Here is a 25,710-nt window from a genome sequence, read left to right on the forward strand (position 1 = left end):
CTCGCCTCTCCCCGCAGTTAGGGACCGTTCTCCAAGGTACCGCTGCTTCTCTTCTCAGTTTCTTTTCTGAAGTACACAGTAAACTCCATAGTTTTGACAGAAAATAGTGTGGGTGTGCGCAGGTGCAAAGATGCATTCTGGGTGGGGCATGAGCGACCGGAGCGAAATTGGAGCGAGAGATAAGGCTCTGCTCCACCTTTTAAAAAAATAGCCGCTCCTCGCTCAACACAAAATCCTCCCGCTCCCCGCTCCGCTCCGCTCACATGCTCTGATTGAGTTATTTTGATTAGTACTACCTCTTGCCCTCCACCCCCATTTTGTAGCACAAACGCCTAAAATGACATACCCAAATTAAAATGACTGTAGCTTCTGAACCGCTCTGACTACATGCATGCTAGGGTCTTGCCAGAAAGAAAACTCTCTGAAGTTTCTTGTGGAAGTGTCAGAAACACTCTAGGTGATACAGAGACAGAGTAATGGGCCTCTGAAGTCAGTTAAAAATTGAAGATTTTGCCTAAAATAAAATAAAAAATGTGTTTCAGGATGAATAACTGTCCGTGGCTTCATCTGAGCAGGTAGATGACACTGTGGGGCTGTAGGCACACTATCAATGAACACTCGTTTCAAATTTGAAGAAGATTGTTTTTTCCATGAAAAGATCCAGGCAGAGCTCCAAATGACAAGTCGCTCACTCCGCTTCAAAACAGTACTATCAGTGATCAAACAACACTCAGCCAGCTTCAAACATTGTACCTTATTGAAATCAGGTGTGATTATGATAGCTGATGGTGTTTTTGACACAGAAACACCATGAAATATGACCAAATAAAGCCATATGAAACGTGAAAGTTATGATCCCACTTTCTAGACGGTATATCTCAGCCAAAAATAGTGGTAGGAGTGAGACTCTTACCTTTTATAAAACAGCTATGTGCCCGCGAACGGCTCCACATAAGATCGCGAGTAATCCTTTAACTTTTCCCGTCGAAAAACGCCATGACATGACTTGTCACCACTCATCACGATTTTGGACTATGTGTGTTTAGGCTGCTCTGGTGCAAAGTACATAATAAATGAAAGAAAAACGATGTAATTTTTGAAAAGTCGAGAGCTTCCTGAATCCAGCAATACCAAACATCACATGGTTTGATGACGTAGTGCGCCTGGGAGATACCATTTAACAGAGGAGGGAGGGAGCGAGGACGTCGGCATCCTGGCGGAGTTAGAGAGGTTAAATATATTGAGTACAGATGCCTAGCCCTCATTGCAGCACAAATGGAAAGCACAGTTTCCAATTTCATCATAATGTCTTATTTGCTTGATTGATATAAATGTATAAAACTGCAGGGAATGGCATTTGGTAGAACTGTCAACAGTAGACTAGTTACAAATGGCCAAGAGTGAACTTGCAATCTTAACTTTTAAACCCCTATGGGTGAGAAGTTCTCACCCTGTAGTGTTCAGAAAGTGGAAACATTAAGGCTACTTATACAAATCCTTGACATCTGGGCATATGACTGAACAATACCAGTGAAAGCTCCAGAGCAGCCTTATTGCTCACCCTGTGGTGAGACTGCTTTGTGTGTTTCCAAGGTCACAAGCAAATGTTCAGTCTCAGCATTCATGTAGTTTCATTGTGCCCCCTCCACTTCTGAAACCTTATCTACATCCCTATGGGGTTATTATCTATATTTTCCATAGCAAATGTTGATCCTTTTGGAAGGTATAGAGAAATGATTGCATACCTTCACTCCCTCTTTGTTAATCCAACACATTGCCCAGAGTTTCCACAGGGAACACTTTTTTATTCTTCCAGCTGCCACTTTATATGTTTGCATCTGCAGCATCTGTGTATGTGTGTGTGTATGTGTGCGCTTGTGTTTGTGCCTCCATCCTCTCCTAATTGGGAATTTGTATTCATTAAAAGCCCTGGATGAACACTAAGATGCAAGTCCACACCTGTTGTTTGTCAGCGGCGGCTCTTTTGGAGGCGGGTCAGGATTAACAGCGGCCAACCATCCCCTCTCCTCTCTCATCAATAATCACAATCACATCATGAATCCCCAATTATTTCCCAAGCTGCTGCCCTCAGGCAAAATCCGAGTCTGTCTTCCAGTTTTGAAATAATGAAAAGATTTTTTTGAAGCTATTACTGTGCTTCCCGCCATGGATTTTCATCCTAATTATTCGTTTCCATTGTATCTCATTAGAGTGGAGGGGAAAGATTAAGTTTTGATCAAAAGGGGTGTGTTTGGGCTTGTGCGTGCACAGAGACAGTGATATTAAGATCAGTTCTCCTGTAGTTAGTTAGGCACAGACATACACAGATGACTGACAGCAAATAGGGGACATTCAATAGCTTGTTAGCCTCACATGCCTACTAGGTAACAAAATGTTGGGAGCTTGATAATGAGGCTGCTTCTTTCATGTGGACCGAAGCTTTAATCCCCAACACATCAGCAGCACGACATATGGTAAACTGTGCAATTGTTTGTCACCTACACACATTCTTTCTTCGATACTTTTCAGCCTTATTCTCTAAACCATCTAAAATAAATACACCTGCTCCTTTCTTTCTTCCTGACTTACTTAAGCACCTTTCTCATCTCTTAATTCCCTCGTTTTTGCTTTCAGTCCTTTCCTTTCTTCACTAATATTCTCTCTTAGTCTTCCTCCCTCTACTGCTTTCTTTACTGCCCCCCCCCCCTCCTTCCCTCATTTTTTTTCTCTATCTAACCCTGCCAGTTTACATCATCATTATTTCAACCTTTTCAACCCCCTCATTCTCTCCTTGGTTCGGGGTTAAACTCCAAGTGAAGATTATGAAGTTCTGCACTTTGCTTCAATTGTTGTGTGTATGTGTGCCTTGTCAGAAAATGTTTACAGCCTTGGTCATTGCCCTCATGTACACCCTCAGCTACAGCTGGTTTGCTACAGGTTTTAGTGTCAGTGTGGTAATTGCATTCAAGGAGCATGCATGTTATGTCTAACTCACAGGCTACCAAGGTTAAGGGGTAGAATTACGAAGGCTTTTGACAAGTTTATGGCAAGCCACTCATTATCTCTGTCAGGTATAAGCCTGGAGGGGATCATACGTTTGGTTGTGTGTATGTGTCTATTTGTCTTTGTGTCTGTGAGTGTGTGTGTCTGTCTGTCTGTCTGTCTGTCTGCAGCTAATCTTGCAAACAACTGGACCAATCAGCCTCATATTTTCTGTGCACATTTATGACTGCACGCTGAAGAATCTCTCATGGTTGGGGTGGTTCACAAATGTTGAAAAACCTGTTGACTGTTTATACCGTCATTAACTTCTGATTTCTAACCCCTCTCAACTGATTGGTAGGGGCCGCAAGTTTCCTGGACAACAATAACCCTTACTGTCAGTTGCAGGCCACATTTTGGCCTTCAAAAAAGCTCAGAAACTGACATCCAAAGAAAAGTTTGGTGTCATTATCAACCAGAACATGAGCAGATTAAATCCATACCTGATCTGTTAGGATTGACTAAAGTCAGGAACGATGCAAGATGAATAATCACAGAGTGTATAAATAATGGACATTGCTTCTGTGACATCACCCACTGGTTTGTGGATTGATGTTTTGAAGCCTTGAGTTCAGCATTTCAGCCGTCGCCATCTTGGTCTTTTTGAGCCAGAAGTGAGCGTATTTGGACAAGAAGTTGGAGCTGTGGAGGAGCAGGGGATGGAGCTGACTCAAAGACTGTAGTGACGCCTCACAGACAGACTGTTGCTGAAGTGGCCCCGCCCTTAAATATGCCTAACTTTAGGCCTTAATAAAATGTAAATGGGTAAGTTGCAAAAAAATCACCCCCTGTACAATTGTCATAAATCTTAAAATTAGCTAAAGAGATCAAAACCTATTTTTGTACCAGGCTGTGAACATGTTTATTTCTGCCGTAAATCTGGGCATTTGAACATGACATGAACATAACATGGGATTGACTGGCCTTTGGAGCAGGCCTCAATTGGCCATACAATTAACTGCAGTTATTGGGACTTCTGCATTGGCTTCATTTTTCAGCCTATGAGGTTTGTGCTTGTGAGTTAGTCAGCTTTTGTTATTATTCACACCAGGAGCATATCAGAAGTGGAGCGTTTTGCCTACCTCATTTTGTAGACTTGCAGATTTTGCAGATTTTTCCTTGATAGTCATTCTTCTACCATACCTAAGTAAGTAGGCTACATAGTTAAATGTTTTTTGTTTTTTGGTCTGTTTCATTTGTGTTTATTGTTGTTCTTTTTTATTGTTGTGTTGTAGCCTACAGAAAGAGGAAAACTCAACCCATTCTGTGCAGTGCACTACAGCTCTGTCCTCCAAAAATAGACAAAGCCTGATTTTTATTAGCTTCTGAAAAGTGCTGCACCACATCTGCTGGAATTAATTGTCTAGAGTGGCTGCGGTCAGCCCGTGCAGCTACTTGGTTGCCTAGCGCAGATCTGCACTCTACTGAGTGCACATTTCTAGTTACGTATTGAGATATTTCAGTATATCATGTCTAAAAATAATTTAACCACCAATTATCACTGCTGCAAGCTCCATTTGTAATGAAGAAGCCATCAAACAAGCAGACCTAGACTTGACATGAGTGATATTTACACACAAAATTGAATTTTGTTTGCTTCTTTTTCCTCCTCTCTCACACACACATTTTGCCATTATCTCTCCATGCTGCCCTTTGTCTCTGCTGTCCTTTCTTTCTCCCTCCATTCCCTTCTTGGGTACCTGTACTCAGTGTTATCCTATGTCACTCCATCGTTGTTTAACACCCATCAACCGGATATTGGATGATAAGATGTAATCAGGGCCCCCCATCTCAACCTCAGTGCCTGTGTCAGCGCTGACATGTGGGTTGGCATTTACTGTGTGACAGCCGCTTGACACTAGTTCACATCTCTCTTCATTAGAGGAACTGCAGCCAGTTATATTTTGCGCCAATCAGCTGTTGTGTAATCAGTTGTGCTCAACACACCAGTTCAGCCCTGTGACAAGATAATTACTGTGGGTTCCTGAGGGACACGTGTGGTGGGGAGGACCACAGAACTCAAGTAGAAGTTTTAACTGCAGTTACACCATTGGAGTACAGTGTAATTCTATTTCTGTCAGCTTATTCTGGGTTTTTCTTTGGATGTCTTTACAAATGCATAATTGGAAATGTTTTCAGTGGGGGTCAGTGCAGAAATTGTAGAGCACCTAAAAGAATACTTTACCCACAAAATGACTATTTGTATACCAATTAGTCATGCTGTGTGATCGTGAATACGTGAAGAAAATGTCATTTTTCCAGCATGCCTCCAAGGAAAACAGTAACCATCTTGATTTATTGATTGATTGGGGACCATGTTTAACAACAGCAAAACTATTTCAACACATTCATAATTCAGGTATCTATTTTATCCATACCTTCAGACCTTTCAACCTTCCTGAGGGTATACTGTAAATGATGGTATTAGTACAATGCGCAACTATCCCCCACCAGCAAGTTTGCTATTTTCCCTAAGCTCTCTTAGTTTTTTTCAGTGTAATAAATCAACAATATATATTCCAAAAATGACAAGAAAGTTAATATTCTTACACTTAATTTCCTTATTAAACTGAAAAATACAACCGCTAACCCACTCTGAGTTTCTCTCTTTCACCAAACTAAGACTGACATTATCTTAATTGACTTTTCACTAAGCCCCGCCCCTTCATGGTGGTCTGTCAAGCTTTTGGAGCTAGCATAGAGGCCACACTGTAACTAACTGCACTCCCTGAAGAAACATTAGCAATTTTTTTGAAAAACAAAAAAGTGATATCAGAGAGAAGCAGACAGAAGAGTCTATGATATCTGCTTGAAGGATATATCCAGGATGTCAAACTGACTCAGCAGCTAAAACAGGTTCAAAAGATAAAGATAGTTAGGAGTTAAAGCCGAATAGGCTACAGATCACAGTGTAAAAGTGAGCCACCACATCACTGGCAATCGACACAGACAACAATGAATATAAAGGAAAACGTTGCCGATGTTCAACCAGCAGTGTGTCATCGAAATGTATGAAAATGTACGGTGTTTGGCTTCGCCCTGTGCAACCAGCTGCCGGACCTCTGCTGGCTGGATGGAAGTTGAGCTCCGGGGGAAGCCAAACAACGTTCATCTGCACACACTGTGATGACATACAGCTGGTTGACTATCAGCAAAAGTCCCTGTTTCCCTTCACTGGCTCCTGCAGGGCAGGGTAGGCCTTTTTTCAGTGTTGTATTTGTTAAAAAGCAAAAGCAGCATGTGCATATATTCAGTAGGCTATATCTTCAGTAGCTAGTTAACCCTACACTTTTCAGGGTTTGATTTTGATTTTGGAACAGGGAAGAAACATGTATCTCCTTCCAACTTTTCCAGGTAAGGAGTATCATCAATACACATGCCGCAGGCACAATGTTTAGCTTGTAATCCACAAAACCAGCCTGAAAATGAACAAAATCTGAAATGATTGCATTACAGTCTATGAGCACAGTTGTGATGTTGTTAAACCTCTGTCAGAGTTTGCCGATGCTCTGCTATGATTGGCCAGTCTGTGTTTGAGGGATGGGAACAAAGAGTCAGTTGCCTTGTTAACTCACCATAAAACACACTTCATTCAAACTGTACAGAAAAAGAATAAAAATCACTAAAACTGGCTTGGTTAGACTTGTTAGTCATCTTGATAGTTAGTCCACTGTTCCAGCAATCACCGGCTTTGGTTTGGTCAAAAGTAATCCCTTAATTCATGTGAAACTTGTACTTGTAATGGCTCTCTCTGCCGTCGATCGCTGGCTGATTACAGTCCTGTAACGTTATTCCCACTACCTCCACCAGTAAAGACGGAGACTGACCTCTGGTGGTGCGTGATGTGCACTACATACAGTGAGTTTAATACAGAAAGGAGCACCTGTATTTTTTATTGAACATCATACTGTTAGGAATTCTAAAAACCCTGGTATACCATAATATTGCTCAAGCCTGATGCTCAGTACACCCCAAGCGTGTCCAAAAAAACCTTGGCATTGTGGCTTGAGGAGAGCATAGATAGCATAGGTGCACTACCAACTAGAGCACATCATACCTTTGCAACCTGCAAATGTTGATACAAGGTATTTCTGTGCCATTTTTCAGCAGGCCTACATGTTAGTTATTAACCATGATTAAAACCATCCCAACCTTTACAACATTCAGCATTTGGGAGGAACCATTGTGCTGTTATGTTTTCATTCCACTCTGAAAGTGGAAGTTGGAGAGCTACAGTAGGCTAACTAGTTAGAAAGTGAAAGCCCATTAGCCTTGCTTGCTAATGCATGCAGTGATTCCCACATTAATGTTACTGTTTATTATTTCAACACCACATGACTGACATCTCCAGCACACTAGTTAGGGGTCTATTTAGACAGTCCTGTATGGGTCCAGACCAGTCGACGATTTGTTAATTTTTAACAAAGCGCCCTGTGGAGAACGCTAATGTAGGGGCCGCTGTCACTGCAGAAAAATAAACAAAATCAAACTTCTTCTTTTTGGTGATTACAGTTTTGATAGTATCTGTGAAAAACACAGAGAAGACACTGATTTTTCACATTTTTGTTTTATTTTAATTTAAGGATTTAAACTTCTGTCACAACTGACAATATGTGACATGTTGCTGAAACAGTATGGAAAAAAGTCAGGCTCTTAAAAGATCATTTTTCATACAGTGCATTACATGGTGCAAGCCATTTCAGAATATGACATATTTTTCCTGTAGCTGCTATAAGCCTTATGAATGTTTAATGAGCAGGAAAAACCTGTTAATGTATTCTTTGCTGGAAAACTGCGTAGCTGCTGCATCCCGACAGAGAGGAGCACAAAGAGGAGTAGTGTGAGTGCTTCTCCCTCCAAGTCCTTTCCCAGTGTTCAGTCTATCATTGGTCATAAACATCATCAGTCTGACAGTTCAAACAGTCTATCTGCCCCAACTGTGTTACAGATATTTTGACAACAGCCTCTCTTGTTTCTCTGGCCTTTAAGCATTCCCTCCAGTCCACCTTTTCCATTTAACAGTTTCCCTGGGCGGCAGTGAAACCTGCCTGTCCGGACTCACTTTCAGCCAGTCTTGTCCTCGCTCCGTGTTTTTTTCCAAGTGGCCATAAACAAAAATCCCTGTGAGAAGTGACTTTATTCCCGCGACAGGGCCGAGGGCATGGAATTCATCACTCGCTTTGACTGAGTTACACCTCGGCTCAGCTCAAGGTCAAAGCAATTACTGGACTTTCACTCCCACCCTGACCTCCCTCTTCTCCCTCTTCTGTGCTCTCCTCTCCACAAACTCTACTTCTCGTACTCCCCCCTGACCCTGCTTCCGTCTGCCACATCACGGCATGGCTGTTTTTCTCTGACACCCATACTAGTGCCTTTTGTTTTTCTTTGCTGTTCTTTTCTTTTTCAACTTTGTGACCTTACTCGCTTTTCCTTCCTCCCTCCACGATGTCCTTCTGGCTGATACATGTTGCTTACATGAATTGCTCAGTTTTTTTTGTTTCTTTCTTTTTTGAGTTTTTTAAATTACTTTTGTTTTGTACTGTGTCATGCCTTGCATTGTAGACTTTAATATGACCCCATCTATTGCTTGTTTTCTATCCCACCCCAACAGGTCAGCTGCAGCAACCTTGTGTCAGTCAGTCAATAATAGTAAGTCAGTTCGTGATTTGAGAACCAAGCAGACTGGTTTCTGTTAAGTTAAAGGTTGTCTTTTGTCAGACCTCATTGCATTGATAAATTGATTGGTGAATTCTATTGGAAAAAATGCTTCAAACACTTTCCTTGGATGTCTCTCATTGAAAAGTATGGAAATGTGACAGTGCTTTTTTTCTTTGATTTTTTTTTTTCAATTAAACTGTGTCCTAATCCTAACCCCAAAACAAACCTTGGATGGATTTACAAATCTGCATCTAAGGGTAATTTTGGTATTTTTCAAGTGACAAATGGGAATACCAATTTTTAAAATTGGTAGAGTATTGAGTGAAACAACGAAACAGTCTGCAAGATTAACACTGGCGGCATTTTCCGACTGTCAGTTTATGTCAACTAAAAGTGCTTGTTTGACACTGACATGGTCAGATTACTACTACTACATTAAGTGTCCAAAACTTATGGAAAGCAATCCTACTTTGATAGACCTTAAGATCAACTTGTTTAAACATAAACAGCCCCAAAATTGCTATCAACAAGCCCAACAGACTCCATTTAAACTAACAGCAATTTTATTATTAAAAAACACATTTGATTCAAGTTGACAGAAAGAAACTAAAATGTGCAAAAATAAACTCTTAGTTCACCTTTTCACTGTCCCAACAATCACCAGCTCTGGTATAGTTGAAATAAACCCTAATTCACCCAGGTAGATGTGACATTATGCTGGCTCTATACATGCTAAAATTTATGTTCATTTAAATGAAGTCTGGTGAAACTTGCAATGGTAATTTCGGTTCTGTTTCTAGTCAGATAAAAAGGATATTACTTTTTAACATAAGGTCTGTCTCTGTTGGGCTGCTTTTCATATGTTGTCAGGCACTTAAATTAATAATCTGAGCCTGTCAGTGGCAAAAAAAGCCGTTTTTAGTGAACATAAATTGATGGTGCGAACATGTCCACAGTGGTTACATTGCAACCTGTTTGCCACAGCCAGCTGCAGCGATCTGGCTCAATACTGGACCAGTTTCAAAAATTGTTGTTCCCATACGTCACTTAGGCACAAAAACATGGGAAACTGGGTCCTGGTGAAAATATATCACACTTACCCTTTCAGGGGTTATGGCATAGCTGTGGAATCCCCACACATAGTTGAGGTAGCCATGCCGTAGGCTATGCTATTTTATATCAAAAATGTAACTACACCGCAGGGCTATGGAGATATCTTCAGACCACAAGAACTGCTTGCCTTTTCAGCTATGAGTTTCTGATGCCAGTTGAGTGTGAAGACAGCATAAGAAAGCTGAGAGAAGGCTCAGTAGTCTCTTTTTTCAGAAACAAATGTAGCGAAAAATCTCCACTGTAAACCTTCTGCTCGCTACAGTCGCCACTCTCTATAACAGAGAATGAAAAACATTAAATACAACAGCTGCACAGTCAGGGTCTCTCTTTTAGTAATGAGAAAAGGCAAACTGTTACTGTTAGCAATGTCTTGAAACAAACATTACTCCTTAGAGTGACACTGACACACTAATGAGGCCAGTGCTTTAGAGATGTACTGTTTTCTAAAAAATAATGTAGCCTTCCCCCTTCAGCCTAGAGCTTTGATTGGGCCCAAAAAATCAATCACGATTCTACATGAATCTAAATAGTATCTGTCCAAGCCCAAACCATGGCTCTTCCTTCTGTTATTTCAACTTCTGTTTGTCATCGACTCTGTTTGTCACGCACAACAGATACAAATTCACATGGTGGTTCACGACAATGCGGCACACAGTCGTTGATAACCGTACTTCGCTGCATGTTACGCACATTTCTCCAACTGCTGTGGAAGCAGAGGCAAACACCAACCAAGCCGCCTTGCAGCCCCCTTCTTTTTCTTTCTCTCATTTTCCAGTTCATTCTCCAGTCCAGCACTTTGTTGTGCTATTAACGCACAACAACTGCCAGTTTCATGCGTCTCCTGCAGTGCACAGTTTGTGTACAGTATGTGAGCAAATGACCCCCTTAATTCTAATGTTTTGTCAGTTTTAATCTAATTCTAAATCTCAACATTTTCATTAGTTATAATGAGTTGATGGCAATACAGCTCCTACATTATTCATGACATTACACAGGCTATAGAGTCTAAATAAAAAAAAACCACCAACAACAACAACTTAAATTGCCGCAAACTCGACACAATTCAAGCCCAAGGGAAATGTGAGAAATTACAGCCAGCCCTGCCCCAACCTGGTCCGCCGGGTTTGGGCCCGGTTGGGTTTGGGCAGTGAATCAAAGCTCTTTTTCAGCCACTCTTTTCACCATCGCCATGACAAAATTAGTTAATTAGTTAAGTATATGCTACGATTACAAGAGGCATAAATATACATTTTAGGGAAAAGGATTCAGTAGAAAAAGAGTGAGATGTTTCCACCTAAAAGTGCCATTTTGACAGAAAGTCAACAGATCTTTTTCTTCGGTGTGTTTTTTTTCACAGAGAGCTTTTCTTAGATCTGCCTGTCTACTACAATATAACACAAAATGAATCTGCCAGAGGCAATTGCAAAATCATTACCTCAGCTGCCAGAGGCAAAGAATCAGTTCTCAGTTGAGCACATAATGACCTTTGCCTTCTTACTAAATTACAGCTTAGGAAAGACTGTGGTATCTGTAGCCTGCTATAGAAAAGGCTACATTCATATCCTTGGTAGACATAACGGGACCTTTCTTTTCCCACATGATTGAATAATGGAGCCAAATTATCTAAGGTTTACCTGACCTGAGTGATTGCAAATGCATGGCAAGAAATCACAGTCACCAAAGGCTGTGAATTACACCCAACAGGACAGAGAAATGGACATCAGGACCAGAAGCCCCCTAATGGTACAAGACCCTCATTACACAAGACAAGACAGTAAATTACACAGGTTAACAAAGCTATCCACCCCTTACTGTCTTCTTCTCCTTTCTTCTCTCAAGCCATCCACAAGATCTCGATGATAATGATGTTTCAGCTTTAAACCCGAGCGCTTGGTCTAAAAGCCTTTGAGGTGTCTTGGATGAGTGGCTGCAGTCTGCTGGATAGCAGTCTTTAAAACGTCATCTCCATTTCCAGATCCACTTCAAACGCAAATTCAAAAGCCTTTCTGCAGAAGCTTCCACGTTTCTTCTGTATCAAAACCTCAGTTTTCAAAAGTGCTTTCATGGCAGTTGATTTATTTTCTTTCGAATGACAACATCTAATTTCTTATCTCAGCTTGAAAGTATTTTGTGTGTGTGTGTGTGTGTGTGTGTGTGTGTTTTCTCATCTGTCATAACATATTTTTATATCTTCCTTTTCTTTTTACATTACATTACTGATGAAAATGACTGCTTTGCTCACTCAGTGGTGTCATCCATTTTCCCAAACTACCTCAAAGTTAAATGGCTCGGTAAACAGATAAACAAATCAGCAAGTTATACCAGCAAGAGGACTTTAAAATGGGATGATCTGTGGGTGTGCTTTTGCTCATATTTTTCCTCACATAAATACAAATATTCATGCATACCCAGGCCTGCACCACGTAATTCTCAGCCTGATGCATTCACAGTGTAAAAATCTCACAACTCCACCTCACTCTTCAGCCATTATTAATTGCAGCTGTTTGGTTCTTTGTAACAAACAGAAGAGGGAGGTTTGCCAAGGCGAAGCGCGACAGTGATCCATGCTGACTAATGTGACAGTGTTTCCTCAGGTGAATATGTCACATATTACACCTGGCACTAGTGTGATGGATTACCAAGCCCTCAGGTTATAATATCTTGGAGGGAATACACACAGAGATACACACACACACACACTAACAGAATCAATGTGTCACACAAGCACAGACAGCAAAGTACACAGGTGCACAAGCAAAAGGTGCACATACAGTATTGTCACTGCAACACCGTCATAAAACATTCACTCATGCATGAGAAATAGGTGCATGTTAACAAATGTGCAAACACAGTACAAATTGTTAAAAGGCCCTGAAAACCTATTTCTCAGTCGGCTCCTTGTTATGGCGATGATGTCCTACATCAACATGTTTTGTCTGTGACCCTCTCTTGTTTAACACAGCCTGTACTTTAAACCAATCAGGATTAAGCACCATTTCATGAAAAGCCCCTTTTGCATTCAGAACCCCCAATACTGCTGCGACGAAGAGCCTTCATGGTGCTGCCTTTGCTTTGTTAAACAGAACCAAACAACACAGGCATCATGTCGCTGCAGATTTTAGATAGCACGCTGAAGTTTGAGAAGCAAAAGAGCTTTGCATGACATGTAACACAACAGCATCTGTGTCTAGCGTCTCCTCTGCTTGGAGGGTAAAGAGATCCCAGAACTTATTGTCTCCGCTATTTGCGTACATTCATGGCTGCTGTTCTTCTTCTTTGAGTTAGGTGCTAACTGCTGTTAGCTCCTTTTAAAATCTCCCAGTGGTGGGTCGCACACATAACACATCGTCAAAATGTCATACACATCCCATCCTGCCAGCTCACATTTTTTCACAAACGTCGATTTAGCGCTGCTACTACCTCTGCAGCCAGCTTAAAGGCAAATCAACTGTGTCCCCCCACTGATTGAACCTTTTATACAGAACTACGTGGCAGAGCAATGGCCTGATTTGAACAGGCAGTGTAAAAGGGGCTTAAGTCTCAAGACAGTTGTTAGGTGTTTGATTATGTGGCCATGCCATTGTCTCTCAGATTTGATCAGTTCACTCCTACACAGTCCTGGTGAAGCAGATTAGCTTCATTAGTGTTTGACTATTAAATGTTTAATAAGTGACAACTACAAATCTTTGTGATTTTCAACTGGTGTTTTCGGTATTTCAACATCAGACGCCCTCATCCAGGAGACCCAAATACATGATACAAAGCCATCTTGATGCGTTTTTCAGCAGCATCAGTGATACTAGGCTCTTTTTCTGTGCAGTCCTTTCGCATGAAGCTTGAATGCCTCTGCAGCCAAACTTGATTGGAACACACTGCGCAAGACATCTTTGGCTCTGGCACTTGTCTATCAGGTCTGCATACTTGGCTCCCTTTCTCATTGCAGGACCACTTGTTTAGCTGTTTCTGACATCAGGACCATGTCTGGCCTGAGTGTGGTCCCTGCCATGGTGTCAAGGAACGTGAACTACCACCACTTGATGCCCCAAACAATCAAGTGGCCAAGCAACATTCCCAGTATTCCACATATTTGTCAGTTGTGTCTAAACAAAGAGAGAGAGATGAGCAGACACACACAAACAAGCAAGCATATAGACAAACAGGAACACTCTACGTGTGATTAGAAAAACGTGGAGGAGCAGAATCTCTTGTTGACAGCAGCCTGCTCAAAAATTACATTTTTGTCATTAAAGAAAGAGTAAAGTACTGGAAAACAGTACCATTGGGTACTGGTACCAAATTCAAGCTACTGGCAGCCGTACTGGTATTGGTTCAAATGTTAACAGTACCCAACCCTACTCTTAAGGTCTTGGAATCAGCACACTATGCCAAAGCCCTGATTCAGCCTAGTCAACCACCTCCCATGCCCTCCACTTCCCCCAGTCCTGACTTATGAATATTTAATGTTATAGAGAAAACCTTAATACTTAAGATTTGAACCAACTTTTTAGGGGCTTTAATAAGGATTGGGTTTAAAACCAGTGGAAGTGTTTTTTGCTGTTGCAGCAGATATCTATAAATCCTAAACCACCAGGGAATTCTTCTTCTACACAACCACCAGGGCTTTAATTGGCTAGATTCAATAAAACACCATGTTTTTACACCCTGATATTACTACCTTTGCCTGCGGCGTCATTGCTGCCATCATTACAATTGGAAACACAGTCGTATAAGTCTCATAAAAACTTGGTTCTAATGGGTTGTGGTGCTGCATTGTTTTGAACATCGGAGCTTTAAGTGTGTGTTTAATGTGAAGTATTAAAATTTTATACAAATGGCTGGAATATGAGCTATGATGGAGGGCCTGGAATGAACACACTTATATCCCCAAGGGGAAACAGTGTAGAATTATGAAGTTATAAGAATTACAGACATTTCAGATAGCAAGCTTTTCACTGTCAGTCTTAATCAGATGCCTTGAAATGATATAAAAAAAACCAACAACATTAAATGCTACACCATTAAATATTGAAATGTGATTTGCAACTAGCAAGCCTCCAGGGTAAAGATACAGGCTTTGTTTATTACAAATCTATTTATGGTTTTGCTATAGGGGAACACAGGTTGTTATTTTGTATAGTACAATTACAGCAGCTAGCTTGAGGGACAAGTAAATTACAATGTAATTGGACAGATGATACAGCATGGCTCTTGGCTTCTTCTCCATGTCACAGGTGGTTGATAAATAACCTGCTGAGCTGAAATTGTTGTGTGGTGTCTTTGTGAAATTATGTTTGATAAATGATCGAAGACATCTTGCTAGATGAGGGAAATTACGATTAATTCCACAAGGACAGGTTGTTTCATCATGTAGTCACCTTCAGACTAAACCACATGTGTGTTCTCAGAGTTGTATGAGTCTTAGTGAGCACTTACATGTGTGAGTGCATATGTAAAGCACGTTTGTGTGTGTGTGTGTGTGTGTGTGTGTGTGTGTGTGTTCCTGCAATTTGACCCAAGCTGTGAATTTTATCCAACTGAGTTACAACATAGTGGCCCAGTCATCCATCTGTTCTGCAGCCCCTATGCAATTGTAATTGCATTAGTGCAGTGTTGATTTTTTTATTAGACACCTTTTCCCTGAGTCCCCAGGCTCATTTTCCTTTATTAGACCGAGTGTGGAAGGACAATACAGAGCCTCACGCTGCCGCACGTAGAGTCCCTCCAGGCAAAACTTCATTCCAAAGTGAGCCGGCGATAAGTGGGCAGAACTGAGACCATTGAGGGGATTTAGGAAGGAATGGTGCAGGCTGTCTTTGTTTTCTGCTTCTGTCCTGTTCACACAAATATATTTCTATCCAGCTGTGTGAAGAAAAATGTCCTCCAGATTCAGGAAATATCACACAAAAAGCAACAAGAGACTGCTTTTGTCATGCAAATAAAACATTTGCAATCAGAAATCATCACCAAAAACAATTTAGACAGATGAAATAAACAAGTTGATGTTTTTCTGTTGTTGGCAAGTAGTGTCAAAATTTATGTCATTATCTGAGATTAAAGGAGCTATATGTAAGAAATCTAAAGCAAATAGTCGTGAAATCCTCCTAATATGTCACAGAGACTAAGGAATAATGTTCATATAACATACTGATCTCACCGACAACAATAGTACGGCCAGAATATTCGCATTTAAAAAAAAAATTTACAGTCCGCAAATCATGTTTATGTTTTGAATTTGTGTTTTGGCCTGTTGCGCCACCCACCGCCGTCTACCAGTCACGCAGTCAGTAGAGTCTCAGCATCAGTTACAGTTACGACTGAGCTACAATGGCTGACGGTGCGACTAAACCCAAACGACCTCGTTATGATTCCCAAAAAACGCCAAGATAAAACTCGAGGCAAAGCGAGGGTCTATATAGGAGATGCTTGTGAACGGTGGAGACAGTTGAAAGCGGAGAAGAATTTGAAATCGGATGTCGAAGTGGCTACTCTTAGCCAAAGTTGGCTAACTAGCATCATAGCAAGACGGGGATGGACATTTCGAATACTTTCAACTGTTATTCATTTTCGATCATACATTGTAGCCCATGTGCAGGTGGGTCATCGGCCTGACTGATGTTTTTGAGAAACAAATGTTAGCAGCACGGCAAGCAGCATTAGCAGTGTCCCGGTACATAGCATTAGCAGCCGGCTCCTCCTCAGCTGTACCCCGGCAGCAGCGGCAGAGAAGCTGGACTTGCTCGAACGGCCCGCTGGAAAACTGAAGATCAAGGACGCGGCGACGCGGCCCTGCCACCGCAGCCGCCCGTGGGCAAACAAATCACCCCCAGTTTCCACCAGATGCGTGTTGGTTGCGTCTGCGCTCCGGCACGGTAGCGGAGCCAATAGGATTCAGTTCTAGTCAATGTGTGTGTTTCCACCGGCTGCGGCTGTGCTGCGTTCCGGCTCCGTCTCTGCTGCGGCACTCCGGAGCCCTCCGCAACACATACGCAGGACTTCTATTTTTGCCAGACGCCGGAGCACAACGCAGCAATTCAGCACAGAGCAGCAACCTTGAATCTGTAGGGGAGGGGGGGCGGACACAACTCGCGGCAGTATTTTGAATTTGTGTGCAGTAACCGTTTTGGCCACATTCTTACATACAGCGCCTTTAAAGAGAAAAGTTAGCTAATGCTAAATAAGTAGTAGTATTGGGAGGCTTAAACATGAAAGCAGTGGTAGTGTGTTTTTTGTTGAGCGTGACAGTGAATTTTTGATCTTGGAAATAGTAGTTTCAACTCATTGTTTTGCTTTTCTGCCCTGCAACTTCAGTGTATCTGTTCGCTCTCTTTGCTCTTATAGCATTCTTTTGGGCTACGACAGGCTGCTATTTTCAGTGAAATAGGTTTTAAACCTGCCTGTCAGCAATAGTGCAGCTAGGGCCACATATCTGTCCAAACCCAACCCAAGCCCAAGAGAGAAGTAACCCCGCCTGACTCAAACCCGATACACATTGTTGTTGTTTTTTATGTCCAAACCCGACCCGAAACTCTTCTTGAACTGTAACCACTGTTAACTGAACTACATACATAATCTAATCATTGTGGTTTATTTGGAGTTATCGTGGTGGGAGGTGATGGTGTCTTTCGTGAATGGGTTAAGGCCCGTTCTCCTCTGTTTGATGGGATTTCCAGCAACATTCAGTTCCATTTGCTTCTGATGCTGCTAGCTTGAATGGCTAGAATGTTCAGAGCTAGCTACGGGTAATGTTAGGTGATGACAAATTTTGTCCGATGTCCTCCAGCGTCAGTAGCTAAAGTTAGCTTACATGAATGTTTATCGCTTGAAATAGCCTGTGTTCATGTGTTGTCATGTAAATAACAAACCTCAATACTGGGGGACAGGGCCTTTTCCATTGCTGCTCCCACCCTCTGGAACTCACTCCCTAAGACATTAGAGACTCCTCCTCCCTTTCCACCTTCAAGAAAACCCTCAAAACACACCTTTTCAAAATCAGTGTATTTTGCCCTTTCAGCGTCACTTCCCTCTCTACCTCCCTATGGATTATTCCATCTCTCTTTTTTTTTTTTTTTTTGGATTGCTGTTGTTCTTTGTAAAGTGTCTTTGAGTGCCCTGCAGAGCGCAATATAAATCCAATGTATTATAATTATTGTTATTATTATTTTTTTATTATTATTAACAAGAAGTATCCTAACACGAATAGTAGGTCTGTCATTTTTAGGCCATGGCCCAATCCGAAACCAGCATCATCATGTAAATATTTTTAATTTGCATATACAAACTAACCCATGCCCAACGGGGCCAGGTTGAGCTGGGCTTGGGTTGGGTTGCGAAACATAACTGTGCACTACCTGCTCAGCAGCAAACAGCAAGCAGCAACTAACATGTGAATATAGAGGAGCATTTAGCATCTAAGAAACTCATATACTGACACGACTAAAAGCATCCCGGCACGACTCTCTTATGTGTCTGGATTGTCAGAACATCTCACCATATTGTTTAAGTCACAGAGAGTCAGACTGTTGGGTCAGTCATTCTGCCTTATTTCATAAAGTATTTAACAAAAGCATTTAAATCACTGCTTATCTCATAGTTTCGTAATTGGCAAATGAATAAGCTGTAAGATGTTTTTTCCATTATGATAAAAATTATTTTATCAACCGTTGCCTTTTCCAATCAGCTTTTAATTTGAAAATGATTTATAAAAACCTGTGGATTAATACCCAGCTACAACTTTTATTGGTTTTCATCTCTGTTTTTCTATACGTACATCTTCTTTATCCTTCTGTCTCTGTCTCCTACACTGTCGCAACTTTCTCTCCATCAGACTGATGGTCTAGATATATTTCATATACTGCCTGGCTCAGATGCTGCAGAGTGAGTCACAGCACTCCTTTACTCAGGCTTTCACATCAGCACCATGTACCTGAGTGTTCCCCAGCAGTGTCACTTACTAATCTTTGTAATTTCTTTGTAAGATGTGCCCATGGCTGCAGCTCTTTTTCCTTCATTTTCACTACTGTCACACCTGCTGCTCCACTGTCTGACTGAACATGAAGGACAGCAGGTCTCTGACAGAGAGTCTCACCTTAGTGGACTCCAGGCACTGATTCATGTCCTCAGATAATAAATCTAACTGACTTTGGTGATCCCCTCTAGTGCCACCATAGGGTTGACATTTGTGGCTTTGACTGAAATGTGCGGACAAATGGATTGACTGCCATGGAATTTGGTACTCACATTTAGGGGTGAAACAATCCATTGATCTGCATCGATATATCGCTTAAATGATCCAACACCAAACATCCATCTATATCGTCATCTTTAGGATATGCTTTTATTTTAAAAGTCTGTGTCACTGTCAAACAGTTGCAGGCAGATGGCAAGCAGCCAAGAGAAAGACGATGAGGATAACGTTATTTACTCGGTAATACATCAGTAGTGTGGAAATATTTTGTATTTTAGAAAATACACGTCAACACATCACATGGTGTATGTGAACAATGCTGTTACGAGATAAAACATGACGTAACATTACCTGCCTGGTCGGGAATCTCATCCTACTAACTTCTCACTGCTGTAACATTAGCTGCTCTGTTTCAACAATGTTCAGCTGAAAAAAACTGCGTTTTACTGAAATTCAACTGAGCTGTTTTATCGGGAGATGCAGTGACTTAAACCACTGGTGAGCAAGCAAAATAATAACGCTCCATGTAATTCGTTAGGCTATGAGTAGAGGAAAAAAGGTCGCTAACCGCTAGGCTAATTTATGTAATGTTAACATGCTAAAGCTTATAATTGGTCACTAGCAAAAAACAATAGTTTTGTCTTTGAACCTTGACAGTTACTGAGCTGAATTTGATACTTATGTTAAATGATGTCGTTGTTGGTCCATGTTTTATGGCTGTTGGGAGATGTTTGTCTTCAGGGCTTCAAGCCAGATAGACCTCATGTTTTATGAAGAGATGCTGGTTTTGGTTAAAATGGAAAGATTTTTTCCAGAGAGGTCTGTCTGACAGAAAGCCCTGAAGGTTACTTTATCCCACGTGCTGTTTTATTTGTGTTACTGGAGTCAGTTTAAAGTGAACTTTACTGCACTTAAGCGGTTACAATTACTTACATTATTTGTGTTGTTTTTATCTTTTATGGCCTAAACCAAAAAGAAAGGGGTGACAGCTTCTTCTGTAACTGACTGTGTTAAATGGGCAGATAATATTGTCTCATATCAAGCACAGGCCCCTAAATCGCGTCAAATCAAAATCGTATCATGGCAGACTTAGTAATATCGGCAAATATTGTCTCGTTGTACAAAGAATCGATATTATATATATATATATCGTGATGAAACTGGTGATTGACACCTTACTCACATTCACGTCCCCCTACTGCCGTCATCAGGCAAAAAATTTAATTTGTCTAATACCTACAAACTATTAATACTCAGATTAAGTCTCAACTGTACTTTGTGTTTGGAGCTAATTAGCAAAAGTAAGTATATCAAAATGCTATTATACCTGCTAAACATCAGCCTGTCATTGTCATTAAGCATTCTGATGTAAGAATTTAGCTCAATGCACCATCAAGTACAGCCTCACAAAGCAGCTAGCATTGCTATAAACTCTTACAGCCGAAATAAATACATGGGCCATGGAAGTGGCATGTCACGTAGACAGGATGTAAAGAGCAAAACATTCTTGTTAATGTGAGACCTCAAGAATGCCGAGAGGGAATTTCTCGAAATTTGACAGAAACATTCACTTGAACCGAACAATGGACTGATTAGATTTTGGTGATCAAAGCTCAAGGTCACTGTGACCTTGTATTTGTCTTATTCTCATGGATACTACATCTCAAGAAGGCCCTGAGAGAGTTTTCTATAATTTGGCCCAAAAGCATCCACTTGGACTCAAGGATGAACTGATTAGAATTTGGTGGTCGATGGTCAAAGGTCATGGTCACTGTGACCTCTCACAAATTTACACAAATGACTGATAGGATATTATTATGAAGTGATGACATTTTATATCCAAAAGGTCAAAGATCAACTTCACTATGACATCATAATGTTTGGTAAAAAACACTTTTCTGGCCATTAGTCAACGCCATATCTCAGAAACATAAGGGGAGACATTTGGTCAGATACTGAATTGATGTGTGTAAAGCAGCCATGTTTTCACAGTTAAAATAATTAAAATGATGATTAAAATTATATAAAAACATAAGGACATTGGGATAATGAGAAAGGATCAAGGGGGAATTAAAAAGAGTGGGATATAAGACAGGAGTGAAGAAGGACTGTCAGGACAGAGTTATGGAAAGGGAAGGAGGGAGGGAAGTATGGAACAGAAGAGCAAGTACGGGACGAAGTGGAGGAAGTCTTATCATGCCAAAGTGTACAGAGGGAATGAATAGAAAGATATTTTAACTGGATGACTGTGCGTTTTTTCTGACCCCTGTTTTTTTTTCCTTTGCTCCTTTTTTAACCTCACCATTTTCTCAGATATTCATTCCATACTTTAATGGCATTCTTGTAGTTTCCTCCCTCTGCCCCTCACAGTTGTGTCTTCCTTCTCCTTGCTCTCAGGCCCATATTTATAGTCTCCTCCTCTGTCTTTATTTTGACTTTTTTGCTGTCTTTTCTTGTCCCAACCTCTAATCTCCTCCTCCTCGTTTCACTCTGTGTACTCACACTCATTGTTTCTTTTCTGCTTCTCCTCCTCCACATTTATAACCTCCTCTTTCCTGTCCTTCTTCAACTCCACCTCCCTCTCCTTCTCTGCCACTCTTTATCCTCTCTTTGACAACATTCATGAAAATGTAATGTGCATTTAAACATTGGTAAATCACTGTCATTTTGTGCCATTACGATAATTACCATGAACAAACAAGACCATTACAGGAAGATTTGCATCTCCTACCGGCCTCCATGAGGCATTTTGTATTACCTGATGCCGGCTGAGGGCTGCCATAAAATGTGCAGGACTGTTTCACAGGAACAGAATGAACTTCTTGTAGCCTGAATTGAACCACAGCGTGGAGAGTTTTTGGTAATTGCAGATGGTGGAGGGAGTGATGAAGAAAATTACCTTCAACATGTTTATCTAGAAAGTGGGAAATGTGTAATTACTGGTTTTCTTGCATTTGAACTACTAAGGTCCAAAAAACATGAACAGCTGTGGTAAAGTGTCTAACTGTGCCTATAATTCAGTATTTTGACATGCATACCAAAATTACTTAATGTTGTTGTTGTGTGGAATGCTAAGTTGATGGATGCAGGTGTGTCACAATGCAATGTTTAACAGAAATGAAGGGAAGTTGCCCCTGACCTTTCCTCCACCCCCATCCACCTTGCTGATGTTGGACAGTGTGAGGAACTGATATTATATTTATTCTTTTTTGTTTGTTTGTTTAATTGGAGTGTTTATATTGGACGTATTTTATTGTAATTTATCAATATTGAACTTCTTTTGACAGTATGAATAAACGGACCTATTGAATCTTGCGATTTCTCCGTTTTTCATAAGTGTTAAGATTTTTATGCCTCAGCACTGGCGATAGTCGTAGCTTAAGTTTTTAGGTCTTCTGTCCGTCCCATTCTTGTGAACGCAATATGTCAAGAATGCTTTGAGGGAATTTTTGAAAATTTGGCACAGACTTTCACCTGGACTCAAAGATGAACTGATTAGATGTTGGTGGTCATTGGTCAAGGTCATTGTGACCTTGTAGCCATCTCATTCTTGTGAACACGATATCTCAAGAAGGCCAGAAGGGAATTTAATCAAATTTGGCACAAATGTCCACTTGGACTCAAGGATGAACTTATTAGAATTTGACAGTCAAAGGTCACTGTGATGTCACAAAATATGTTTTTGGCTGTAACTCAAGAATTCTTATGCTAATTATGATGAAATTTCACACAAATCCTGAAGCTGCATATGAGTCTGGACAGACATGAATATAACTGCAACTAGACTGGTTCGTGGAGGCATACAACCTTGAGGCAATAATTCCAGTTTGGGGAAGATTTTTTTTGTCTTCTTTGAAAGTTTGTTCTGGGGTGGGAACCGTTGCTGATCTAGGCCTGTAAAGCTTACTGAGCCAACATGACACGTGATTAAGTTTAAGTGATGGACAGTGCAACAAGCCCTTGAAACTGACTGACAAATGTGTTGTTTGTCATTACTTTCCAAAATGAGATGATAGCGGGTTTTCTAATCTGACGTCCATATCAGTAGGACATATATCTATTTTCAGGGATTTCCTAGTAGTATTAAATTCTCACTTTAAAAGGTAACTTGCTATTCCAGCAGCCAAAAATTTCCAGTAATGCTGGTTACTAACATACTTATATGAAGAGCATTTACCAGTCTGATAAATTGGCTTCAGTAGTAGGCTAACTGAGTAAATCAGCTCACTTTAGTACATAAACAACTGTAGTTCTTCTGCAAATACAAAATAAAAGAAAAATAAACAAAACCACATACACTCAATTTCAAGAGAGCATGATCAGAAAACAGCAAACACCTCGGGGCGTCGGTGGCTTAGTGGTAGAGCAGGCGCCCCATGTACAAGGCTGTTGCCGCAGCGGCCCGGGTTCGACTCCAGCCTGTGACCCCTTGCTGCATGTCTCTCCCTCTCTCTCTCCCCCACTTTCACACTTCACTATCCTATCAATTAAAGGCAAAAATGCCCATAAAAATATCTTTTAAAAAAAGAAAACAGCGAACACCCAATAGAAAAAGTCATGAGCAAGAAAAGTGCTTCACTTCCTGTTTGGCTCTTTACTTCCTGCTTTCTCTCATGGTAATTCCTCTGGAATGTCTATCAATTTGGGGATACCTAAGCATTTTCCACTAGGCTACACAAATATGATTAATATGACTGTGCTGCTCTGCCACTCCTTTGGGTAAGGTTTGATAAGGTGTAGGCATGGAAACTGCTTGATCACATTTGTATGTGATTAGAAACAACTTGGTAATGGTCAATTAAAGTTATTTATCATCTTAACAAGAGCTACTCCGTTAAACCTGCATTAATTGATTTCCTTCTGCTACCTTGGAGCAGCAGACTTTTAGGTTGGCAAACTTGTTTGCAAACAGTTGCTTATTTACATGTCCAGCAGACATGGAGCGACATTAGCATTCATTTGATGATGTGATGTTTTGACCACCTGATGAATGTTAGTCCAATATTCACTCTGATTTTAGTTCTGCTTTGACCTCCACAAGCTCTCAAGGGAAATGTCTGGCTCTCTAGTGGCTAAATGCTCCATGTGGTTCACCAGCTAGTCGCTAAGAGGGAGCTTAGGATCTGGATGTAAAGACGAGTGGGCTTTGATGAGCTTGTCTTGAACTCTAGATAAGGTGACCGGAGGTGAATGGGGTGGAGGGGGGCATGATGATTCTGCCTAAAATGACAGCTGACAGGAGCAGAGAGGAGAACAGTTTGGCAGTAGCAACATGAATGGCTGAAGGAGATCGTGGTAAAGTTTGATTGGCTAACTAGGAGAGGGAAAGCCTGTAGTCAGCTGATTGGAGTAAGCGGTGGGAGTGGGACAGATAGAGAATTGTGAATGGATAGAGCATATAGAAAGTCTTCCTGACTGACCTTAAGCTGAGCTTCCTTAAGACTGACAACACTAAGTGCGTTTCCATTAACCCTAGAAATGCACAAAACCTAAATATTGCAATAAAAAACTGGTAATGGAAACACCTACATTTCGAAAAATCTCTAAAATATCAAGAAAAAGTTTTTACGCTCTGATGAGGTGGTTTTTCAGACGTGTCGATATAGAAGTATATCGCAAAAGTGTATTGGAAACACTTTTTTCGCAAATATACATCACCGGACATTCAAGTCCTCTGTTAATTCCTCATTCACGATCCTCTCCCAGAAATCCTTTATCCGTGGTCGCTGTCACACATAAGGACTTTGCCTTTAGAATACCACTCGCTCTCTACGTCTTCGGTTGTAGACTAATGCAACAGCAGCAGTGGCAACCGAGATGATTGTTCCAGCTCTCAAGAGATTTGGAATGTCCATCTTACTTCCGCAAACAAAGTGGAGTCTTGCGGGACGAGATTTTCCGAGAATTACGGCTCATACGCAAAACACCTTTTAATGGAAACACCTGCAAGTCGCAGTTGTACTTTGTCACAACTTTAGAAATATCGCATTTATTTTGCGCAAAACTGTAATGGAAACGCGACTATTGACTGTTGGTAGAAAACAGGTAATGAACACGTTACTGATCCATTCATCCACACTGACCTCCTCCCTGTGACATTTTACAGCTCTAGTAATGTGAGATGAAAATTTGAACATGGGTCATTTTAGACATTTCAACAAAGAAATAGCTCAGAAAACAAACAAAAATAAATAAACAAATAAATTAAGTGGAAAAAGATAATTTGCTCTAAATTGTTCAAATATTCTACACCCATAGCTAGCTTGTCAACATGTCGTGATTAGGTTTGCTAGCTTGACGTCCATATTCCTGCCTTGCATCATGCAGCATGTGTGCCTGCACTCCAGCACACAATGTACATTTTGTCCTTTTTTTTTTACTGTTGATTTTGTGTCTATGTTGACATGACATTACATCATGGACTGAGGTTTGAAAAAAGAACCTCTTAACCAGAAAATCCAACTGTAAGAATTGTCCCTCTCTGCCTGCCACTACCTGTCTGAATATTCACCCACTGCTGATTGGTTCTTCTGTGTATTTGTCTGTCCTTCTTGACTCCCTGCCAGTGTGTGTGTTTCTGTCCCACTGGCTGTCTATTTTCATATACATATCTGTCTATGACTGTCAGCCTCTGTCTATCTGTGTGTTTGTGTATGTGTGTAGGTGTGTGTGTATTTTTGTGTGTTTGTGAGAGGATGGAGTGAGGTCTAAGG

General features: G+C 40.9%; 1 protein-coding gene across 1 annotated transcript in view; it reads left to right on the plus strand.

Annotated features, from left to right (window-relative positions):
* Nucleotides 1-25,710, plus strand: part of LOC126408047 (spondin-1-like) — a 139,500-nt gene that overhangs the window by 77,858 nt on the left and 35,932 nt on the right. The gene's annotated exons all lie outside the window — the stretch shown is intronic.

Source organism: Epinephelus moara, chromosome 20 (genome assembly GCF_006386435.1).
Source record: "Epinephelus moara isolate mb chromosome 20, YSFRI_EMoa_1.0, whole genome shotgun sequence".
NCBI lineage: Eukaryota > Metazoa > Chordata > Actinopteri > Perciformes > Serranidae > Epinephelus > Epinephelus moara.